Source organism: Prunus avium, chromosome 8, assembly GCF_965620075.1.
Source record: "Prunus avium chromosome 8, drPruAviu1.hap1.1, whole genome shotgun sequence".
NCBI lineage: Eukaryota > Viridiplantae > Streptophyta > Magnoliopsida > Rosales > Rosaceae > Prunus > Prunus avium.
The window spans coordinates 22,151,028-22,161,638 of record NC_142291.1 but is presented as its reverse complement, the minus strand read 5'-3'; the positions used below and the strand labels follow the sequence as shown (position 1 = coordinate 22,161,638).

Genomic DNA, 10,611 nt, shown 5'->3' with positions numbered 1-10,611 from the left:
ATCAGATAGGATATAGGATGCTATGATTCCTATCCGACCCGTTTATAGCTCTAAATCCAATTAGTGACACTATTCAAGACATATGGCACGACTCTAGCACGAAGTCACCCCTGCCAATGGGCAAGCATCGTGCTGATCGTGTAGCGGACTCTTGTGCAACAAGTGCGAAGTCACCCCTACCGGTAGGCAAGCATCTTGTTGATCGTGTAAGGGACTCTCGTGTGACACAGGAAAAGTCACCGTGCCGATCGGCAATTACCATGTTGATCGTGTAGAAGCCTCTCACATGACAGTGTGCACTTTGCCTACCAATCGATACTATGTGTGCCGATCACATAGCCATCCAATCCACGTCTAACTCATGACGTAGCCCAATTACCTTCTTGTTGAAGCAACTCCCAACTTGCAAACTTGGGGGACTAGGGATTGCCTATGGTGTCCGTCAGGCCGAATAACTTGGTTTGATTATTCAGCATTTTTACCATAATCAGCACTGGTTCCTAATCCATAAGCCACTTCTTGATCGGCAACTTGGGGGACTACTATTTGTACCATAATCAACCGAGCATATTTGGCACTGGGCAATTGGCGCGTAAACAAACCCATAGCCTACTGAAGCTAAAACACTCCTAGAAAATCCTCAGACACTAATGACATCATCATGATCTCACCTACCAAAGAGATCTTCCTCCGATACGGCAACAGCTTGCCGAAGCCTTCGCCAAAGCACCAAATTGCAAAATCTAAGCCTTGGACTTGTGTCGCCACCATAGTGATTTGCACAAAGTCCTACATCGAAATTTTGTGCAAATACTCATTTCCATTCCTCTAGGGGCATAGTGCCCAGGTAAAAGGGTAACTATTTTTCACTTTTACTATTACTTTGCCAAAATTATTGTGTCCCCCATACTTGCTGACTTAAGCATTGGAGAGCCTTCGGCAGATACTACAACGGTGCTCGAAGATTGACGATTTGCTTCCTTTGTCCCTCTTCAACAGGTCAACCTTTCTATCAAAAGTTCTCTTGCTGAAGATATGCACCTTCCCATCTCTACCAAAGATCCCATACTCCGTCGTCGAGAATTGAAGCCAGATTTGGACATCAACAAAATTTTTGATCAATAGAAATATATTCATAGTGCATTATTTATAGATTTAAATAAATAAAAAAATGAACGATTCTAATTCATCATCAAATCACGAATTTTTTCAAACTTGTCACATCTAAAAGCTTTTATGTTCTTCTAAGGTATACTCCATTAGAATTGATAGCCCAAAAATCTGCTATACACAATTCAACCTCTTAGATTGTCTGGGATGATGGGGCGCTGTAGGTTGTACGTGGTGTACCAAGAACATATAAAAATTTCTCTTGGTTGGGGGATATGTGGTGATCAATTTCGGGATTTTAGTTAACATTTATGCTTTAATTTTTTAAAAGAAATTAATTGTTGTAATTAATACATGTTGGCAATTAATTGATGATGTTTCATTTGTTGCAACTTGCAATATATATATATATATATATTATTTGATAGACATAATTATTAATTATCGATAATTTTTCTATATTTTTCTTTTCAATAAAGTCGATGTTCTAAATTATTCTAATGTAGAGGAGGAGGTTCAAACTCTGATGCAAGACAATGGGCACAACATGTGCGAATAATTATTTTAATTTTTTCTCTTATCAAATGGCATGATATTATTTACGAAAATGCTCCATTAAGGATTTTATTGGATCGCATGAATGAAAAATAGGTAATCTACTAACATATCTCATGGATGGCCAATGTATGTAAATGTGAAATACCTAATGGCCATCAAATTCAATCTGGGGCCTAGTTGTAAAACAACTTGGATAACATACATAAATATAAGGTTTTCAAATTGCTGAGAAGGGTCAAGTGCAAGAATTCTATAGTGAGGGCCTTATATATGGCCCTCACTATAGAATGACTCAGTCAAGCGACCCTTGTGGGCCTTAAGCATGGTATTTCAACTTGTGTTAGCAGCATCATCTCCTCTTTTTTTCCTTTTTCTTTCCTCCCGCCATGCCTGTTGAAGTGTGGAACATGTCTGAGAGCCGTTGAGGGGTGCGTGTTTTGCGGTCAAATGCTCTCACGCCAATAAAACTTGAAACCAAAAAAGAATCATTAATTAAGATCGTTAGATTTCATATGATATCATGGATGGCTATAAGCTTGCAGTTTTTATTTTCCTTCTTTACAAGTTTCTTGATAATGTGTGCTTTTATTTTGAAAGGCACATATAAGTAAATTTTGATGCAAACTCAAAAAGTAGTGAATCTATAAGACAAAATTATCTATATTCTTCTATAATAGACTTTATTTAGTGATTTGTGTTTCATCCAAGGTGCACAATTTTAATTTTGTAATGAGATATTTATTGTGTTACTACTATCATGGTTTGTTCTATTTCACAGTTTGAACCCAGGAATATTTTTAATTATTTCTTTCATTTTATTTTCAGACATATTATGGATAGTCATCACTTATCTTAATAGTCATATTTTCAGTCAAATTATGGATAGACATATTTTCAGACATATTATGGATATTTTCAATTTATTTTCGGACATATTATGTCCAACCTTCTTGTGTAGAACTTATATTAATAGTCATCACTACCTCTATGACATATTATGGATTCGTCCTCATACCAAACTGATGCTGGAAAACAAATAAAAATGATATTTACATAGCAGTACAAAGGGGGAAACAGATGGTTTTTATTGATTAGATTTGTTCTGTTTTTTTTTTTTTGAAAAATTTGTTAAGAATGAGTTTTGCACTTCTAATCCAACTAATTGTGTTTTGACTAGAAAGGGCTGGATGCTGTTTCAGTATTACAACAAGCTATCAATAAGAAGCTGCAGGCTGGGAATTACAAACCTTTCGAAAAGGATTCCCCAATTTCCGGTGTTTCTATGCCTGCAATAAGAAGAAATTTTTAAGACGTTTGTTTGACTCTTCATAGTGAGTGATACGCTCTTTTCAGAGAGTTTGGCATTTGTCAATCTCAATTGTGGACAATGCAGATCGCATTGCATGCTCAGACATGATTCACCATATCAAAGGCTATCACAATCTAGCAAAACAACATGCCAAACTGTCTTGCATGAGATAATCACTCTATATATATAATACATACAACTCATCTAGTGTATGAATTATTCACCTTTGAGAATTGCAGTTGTTGAGGTTCCAAAGTATGCAGTTCGCCTCACTAGCCTCCATATCCATGATCTAGGAATGTTGATCGGGTGTATGCGGGATTCATGGTCAGCAAATACCTGCAAAGGGATGTTATATATTATATGTGCTTTAGCACAGTAGCTTGATCTAAAACACTACTGTTATTTTTATATGCTGACAGACAGAATATGAATGATTGGAGAAATGTTGAGTAAGCTCATGGTCAACAAATACCTGCAAAGGGATGTTATATGTTATTAGCACAGTAGCTTGATCTAAAACACTATTGATAATTTCATATGCTGACAGACAGAATATGAATCATTGGAGAAATGTTGAGTAAGCTCACCTCATTAACTTGAAAGTATGTCCCGTTGAGTGGAAAGCTCCCCCTGTTTGCTGTTCGACACGGAATCTGTTTGATGAGTTCGTCCTTTTACATAATTGTCTAGAGTACTTATTGCAAGTTGAAACTGTAATAGTGTGCACAAGTGCTCGTAGATGCTGACTGTTAGAATTGTATCAGAAGCTTGTTCTGGAAGACTGCTGTGTGAAAAGCATTTCTCACCATTACACAGTTCTCCAGACTCTTGGGAATTGCATCTTTTCTGAGGTGATTGAAATGAATTTGAAGTTTGATCTGATGTTGACATTTCCACAAATAATTGATTAGCACATATTCAAACATTGTACCATATTTTCCAGTTGGGAAACTCTCATCTTAGACATCATAGTCCTTTCACTATCGAAAACATGAATCTTTCTGAACACTTTAGAATTGTAGAATATGTTTTCTGGAAGTAAGGTTGTACCCGATGTCCATATAGCAAGAAGGTATGGGCTTGGATCACAGGGCTCTCTTCTCTCAAACTGCGGCATTCATATTTTCAGAAGTTAATAAACAACTATGCAGATGAAAGTTCTTTTCACAGGAAACGAGTAGCTGACTTACCCCTGCCAATAGAATATGATTGTCTGGAACTACATAGCTGCATGATAATTAAAATTAGTTACAATGCAATGGTAATGGGACATCAAATAATCATAGAATACCATTTATGAAATATGCTTAAATTTATTCCCCTATCTTTTGGAACTATTTTTCTCTGCAAACCAATTAACCATACCCAAGAATAATATAGCTATTGCACTAATTCATTCCACTTTATTCTAGGATCTATTTTCTCATCAATTCTAAAAGGCTCTGATCATACCAAATGTTTCTTATCATACACAAATACCTCATATTATACTAGAAGATTTGAAATATCTGGAGCCATCAAAAGATGAGATAGGATCAATTTTTAAAAAAAATCATATTATGCTCGCAGGAATATAATTATCCAAAAGTAAAATTATATAACAGATATTGGATAACCAAACCACCTAAAGTATGTCTATTGCATTGTAATACCAAAGAGATTGGACTATTCAATTTATCCAGTCACTTTTTTAAGTTACTACCTTTTATTTTTCACATGAATTTGAAAACTTTCTACAGAAAATAAAAAAGGTCAAACTCAACTTACACTAGGTGCTTTGTCCTTAAATGGGCAACATGCTTCAGTTTGGAAGCTGGGATGTAAGCAGTTTGTGAAGCAACTAATTCTGTTGACATATCATTTTCTCGAAACACACACATGTGGCATTAAATTTTCTGAGAAATTTTCATCTCTCGTTTTAATTGTTGGAATGTAATTAGGTCATCAAGAAAAAGATCTTCAAAGTCTGGTATTTCTGTAGATTCAGGTTGTGGCGATGGTGGTTCCTCAATGATAGGTTCACAACTTTTGGTTTGGTATTCTGATTCACAGTTGGCCTCAAGAAAGGATAGTGATATTGAATTGAGTGCCTCAAAAGCCGGACTCGGAGGAGCAGTAGAACTATCTTCCTTTGTTGGCCTCGCCTTCTTTTCCATCCCTGGTAAGGCAAGCCTTGCGCTGCATCAAACATGTACATTAGATTCATATCATACCTAGTGAGATTAAGAGTTACAACTTACAAGTAGTATCTCTTTCAAACATAAGAAATAAGAAACTGAAAAATAAATAATAATAACAACAATAAGTTGTATTATTAGTTACTCTTTTTCTTAGTTTCAATAGTTTGTGATGCAACATCCAAATTTCTATTTTCAAGTGCTTAGTGAAGTGATATCCTGAATCTCATCATGTGTTGTGATATAATTATCAAATTCCTCACTTCATATACATTAAGATTTTATATACAGGTCCATTTAAATTTTGAGGAAAACCTTGCAAATGCTAGTAGTGTCTGCACTCTCCCCTAATCGGACAAGAATTGCAATTTGTTTTTCTCTTTGTGCAATAAACCTGCATAAACAAATATTAAAATACATTGCCAGCATTTAGAATTTTCGTCTAACCAATTTTGAGGTCACATTTTTGCAAAATATGCTCTGAGTCTGAAGAGATATACCTTTCCAAAGGCTATCATGTGATAATGCAGTTCATACCTGTTGAAATAACATACTAAAATGAGTACAATTCTTAATTTATTAAAGGTGATTTCGCAAAATAAAAATAATCTTAAAGGGAAATTTGGGGATTACAATGTTAACGGATCCAAGGTCTAGTCGTGGCCAAAGATACCTCTGAACTAAATCCATCACAGGCATCCTACATATACAAAATTTATAGCACTCATTGAAAATACAAGTAATATGTCTTGTTAGTATATTTTGTACTTACTCGTCCAACAGATCTATCTGAAGCGTTTCATGTAATGGTTCAAGAGGAACCCACCCTAGACGAATCGCTATCCGGCCAACGTTTATGTCCATCTAATAGAAGAAAAGAATACATTTTTGAATAAAACATTTACAAATTACATCCGCCTAAACAATATGTTCATTAAAATCATACCAGGAAGGCTGCACGCTGGAGTGTCAAAAGTCGAACGCACTCCACACTTTTCAACCCAATACCGTCAATTTCTCTCAAGTATTGCCTACAATTACGGATGATTGAATGATCAAACTTTGACAAATACATATAACTCGAATGAAATAACATAAATATTTTAGCATGCTTTGTATTGTTAATGTATGCTTACATTACTAGCTTAGGTGGGGCAATTCTCAACCACTCGAGGTCTATTTGTTTATGGTCTACTTGGTTAAGGAACTTTTGCAAGTGAGTAAAAATAGTTAACTTTCCAAAGTTCCTCAAAAATGAAAGACAAATAAAATAAACTATGCAACAGCAACAGTACTTGAGTTTTAGCATACCAATTTCATGTATAGGAAATATTATACAAGTCCTTTGAACCAAAATTCTGGAAGAGGAATAATTTGATTTACCTTGACTCATCAAGCAATCATATTTTGTTGGCCACGCGCTTGGATAGCATCAGCAATCTCACCAACTTCTGCGTGTCTAACTGCCTCCCAATCTACTGAGTCCATGTGATTTCTATTTCTTTCTCCACTGGTAGCATAGATCTTTCCGAAAAACTCCCAATCAGCTTTGGCCTTCACTATAGCCTTCTCTTTTTTTCCTCTTCGAGTAGCTTTCTTTGTTTCGCCAGATTTCATGTCTGAATGTTGCTCTTTTAAATTCAGTTTGTTTCCCTTCTGTTCTTTCTGGTGCTGTTGGCATAATTAGGTGGCTGCAAGCAAATTTTCGGATTTGGGATCATAGTATCAGCTGTGCTCTCAGGCTTATCAAGTGGCATATTTACAGAGTAGAGGTGACTCTCATAGTTTTATGCAGCCATCTCATCCTTCGTTTGTGAGCTACACTCTGGTGGCAGACTAGACATTCCTTCTGATGCATGAAAATCAACTTCTGTTGAAATTTTCTGCTGAACCTGGGGATTATATGACACTACACTGTCTTCCAAGATTTCCAGATGATCTACCTTTTCATTGAAATGGATTTGGGAAACCTCTGGAGGCTTGTAGGAACCACACAGAGACCTTGACGCCTCTTCAAGGTCATTAGATTCGTCAGAGCTTGACTCCTTATTCCCATACGCAGCTTCACATGTGAGCAACTCCTCATCAGTTACTGGCATGATAGAAACAATTCTACTCCCAGTCAATTCTTGGCTGCCTACCGTGTTTATGTCTTTATAATCTGTTTCATGGGAAGTAGACTGACAGGGGAATCTGGCGGCAAGTGACATGAAGGCAGAGCTGTAGAAGAGAATATGAAGTTAATAGTCTCATTATGAACCTCCAACCCCAAAAAAAACTTTGACAAATTCTAGTTTATCAAATCTGAAGCTAACTTGAAAAATGATCTTACACATTCTGAGTTAGGAAAACCCCAACTACTGAGTCCACCACAGAACCTTTCCAAGGTGAAAATTTCCTATCTCCTGCTCAGAAAATAATATTACTGTTAGGAAATTTGCATATAATTTTCTGTAACATTTTCAACAAGTATTAGCCGGGATTGTACCTTTGATTGTGTGCATCCGAGATACAAGTAGACTAATCCGTCCATGAAAGACTTCTCTTTTATTCCTCCACCAATCCTCATCACTTTTTTCAATTTGACCCTCATTAACCTTGTCTTGCATTTGAACCTTCCATGTCAAAGCTAGTTCATATTCTGAGTGAGAAAGCTTTGCAAGCCTTTTGTTGTTCTTCCCCTTGTATGCAGCTAACATCCCAAGCTGACCATGAGGACTATGTGTACCCTGATCTCGTTGTCCTTGATGGGGAACTAGTATTCCCTGGTCATTCCTTGTAACATGTGCATCTTGGTCATGGTTATCTGTCACCGCCCCTCCATTTTTATTTGCAAATAACGTGACCTTATTAGCATCCAGCCTCTGAAAGTTCTTAGTTTCTTGCCCTTCGCTAACTCTTTCTCTGAGAAGAGCTCTTGGTGACTGGTTGCAAATTGGAGTTGCAGTTAGACCAGCTAAGTTCAACACAGTATGCCCCTTTGATCTCTTTTTCTTTGTCTTAAGTAGTGACGGCAGTGCATCAGTTAGATCTATAATTTCTGTTGTTTGGTATTGCAGCCTTCCATGGTTTTTGTTGCCGAGCATATTGAACACTTCTTTTTTATTGTTTTTCGGGACTGATTTCTTGTTCGTACATCTCAGTGTAACATGGCTTGCACTCTCATGAAACTTACTTGCTAATACTGACCACCTGTCTACTTTCCATCTCCTCCTCATCATCCTTTGTTTCCTGCATTTCTTAGGAAAATTCAGTCGTACTTTTGCTATAGTTGAGGCATTGATTTACTAGGAAATTTGTTTGGTCAAGTTGATATGCATTGTACTGGCAATCATTCTGGTTGATGCAGCTTCCCACCAACTTCTCTGCTTCAGCATCAACTGCTGCAAAATATCCACTGCCTTCTGAATCAAGGGAGCAATCCTTAGCTTTTTGGCAACCAATTCTAAATTTTCGAGGAGGGGTGGCTAATATGATGGCACTTCCATCATTTGATTGATTTGTAGGTCCATGTTTAGAGTAGCTCTGTCTGATACAGAAAGGTCAACTTTATCCACAGAGACTTGTATGAGTACCAAGTTTTTGAGGTTGCTTGAAGACTTCTTTACTGACATGTTTTTCTTGGAAGAAGAAGGCATTCGAGTTGTAGGCTTTGGTGTTGCTTTCTGGGGTGTCTTAGGCTCCAGAGTCCTTCTAGGCCGTCCAATACCAACCACTTTCGGCCTATATCCTCTCTTCTTTCGTCTCTTCTGTGGCCTTTCATTCAAGTTTGTTCCACCATCCGGTCTTCTTTTCAAGTTATTCTTTTTCCCTGAAAGGCTTGAAGTGCTAGGCAATGTTGAGCGACCAATACAGTTTGCAGCATTGAACTTGCAATCGTCATTCTTTGTTTGACTCTCTTGCTTAAAATTTTCCTTATTTTGTTGATCATCTGCAGTCAAATAACCTATCGCAGAATATGAATGCTACCAGTACTATCAGCAAGAACAGAAAGTATGTAAGAATGTGATAACATCTGAAAATGAATGCATTCCAATACCCACAAGTGGTGCCAAAATCAGTAAGGTAGGCTTGTAAAATTCATGTTAACATCATAAAATTCTATTGCTCAATTGATTTACTTTTTGGCTGAATAGACAAATTTTCAATCCATAAGCAGTATTAGATGAAGGAAGAGGATCCTACTCCTTTGTTTTTTCTCCCTCTTTCCTATCCTTCCGCAAAATTAAACACAACCCAATTGTTCATTTTTTTATTAAGTATTCTTAAACGGAGAAGACCTACTCTTTCAAGAAAATCTCTTGATTTTGAAAACAAATAAATCCAATTCAAGAGATCCACCACACAGTCAAGAACAATAAAAAAAATTAAACCATTAAATTCTGCTTAAAATAAATCCGCTTCAAAAGAATCCTTACCGGACTTGCATTGTGACACGGAATCTGTAGAGAAACAAGTGCCCATCATGTCAAAGGAACTCCTATTTGTTGCACTGGGAGATGACTGAGGAGTTGGACTAGTTACACTGTTCCCGTACAAGAGCTGTTGCTCCTCACGAATTGTCAAAACTGACAATTCTGCTTCCACAACACTTTTGCGTGTATTCTCATCAGAGTCCATATAAGCATAACCCACAAAATTAGATGTATCATCAAACTCCAAAACAATCTTATTCAAATCAAAAAAGTCAACAGAACCCAAATTTGTGTCTCTAATTCCACTGCAATTATGTACCTCTACCTTTGTGGGCAATGCTGCAATTGGGTTACTCAATCCCTTGTTTTCCACTAAAAAACTTGGAGCACCAGAAAACATAGAAACCCCACTAGAAGTCTTCAATCTTCTTCTAACATAGAAATTCTGTAACGTCCCTGCAATGGGCTCCTGTGCAGGGGTGTTCAACTTGTTCCCTGCAATGGGCTGTGCTGGGGTGTTCAACTTGTTCTTCAATCTTCTTCTAACATAGAATTTCTGTAAACTCTCTGCAATGGGGTTTGCAGGGGTGTTTGGGATTTCTTCCATGCTCCTTTGGTACGAAAGAGCGTTGGAAAATGAGTAAAAGCCTTGCACATGAAGTGGGCTATTGTATTTGTATCTATATATATTGAGCAAAAGACAGAAACTGGTAATACATTTAAAGGGTATAGTTATACTGCCGATTTACCCTGAACTTGTACATAATTCTCAAATTACCCCCTGATTTTTTTTTATAGCGAATTAAGGGCTTGAATTAAATTTTATTATCAATATTCCCCCTACCGTCAAAATTCGAAGATTTCATCCATTAATCCGTCAATTTGAGGGTTATTTTGGTCATTTCAAGTTTGGTAGGGTTGGACAATCACCATCTCCATGTTCATATCTCCCTCAGCCCCCTTCCCCTTCTTGGACCTGCAACAGCCCCACCCCACCCCACCCCACCCACCCTCCACTCCATTGCCTAGCCCTCCTAAA

General features: G+C 37.1%; 1 pseudogene across 1 annotated transcript; it reads right to left on the bottom strand.

The window, feature by feature from the left end:
- Positions 1-1,744: 1,744 nt before the first annotated feature.
- Positions 1,745-10,220, bottom strand: LOC110752902 (protein ROS1A-like; annotated as a pseudogene). The gene is made up of 17 exons (XR_015826332.1): positions 9,576-10,220; positions 7,646-9,103; positions 7,490-7,562; positions 6,551-7,377; positions 6,294-6,377; positions 6,104-6,188; positions 5,930-6,021; positions 5,791-5,857; positions 5,658-5,694; positions 5,473-5,551; positions 4,748-5,158; positions 4,171-4,207; positions 4,031-4,088; positions 3,568-3,858; positions 3,202-3,316; positions 2,916-2,954; positions 1,745-2,135 (listed from the first exon to the last, which is right to left on the bottom strand). The product of XR_015826332.1 is annotated as a protein ROS1A-like (transcript).
- Between the last annotated feature and the right edge of the window lie 391 nt (positions 10,221-10,611).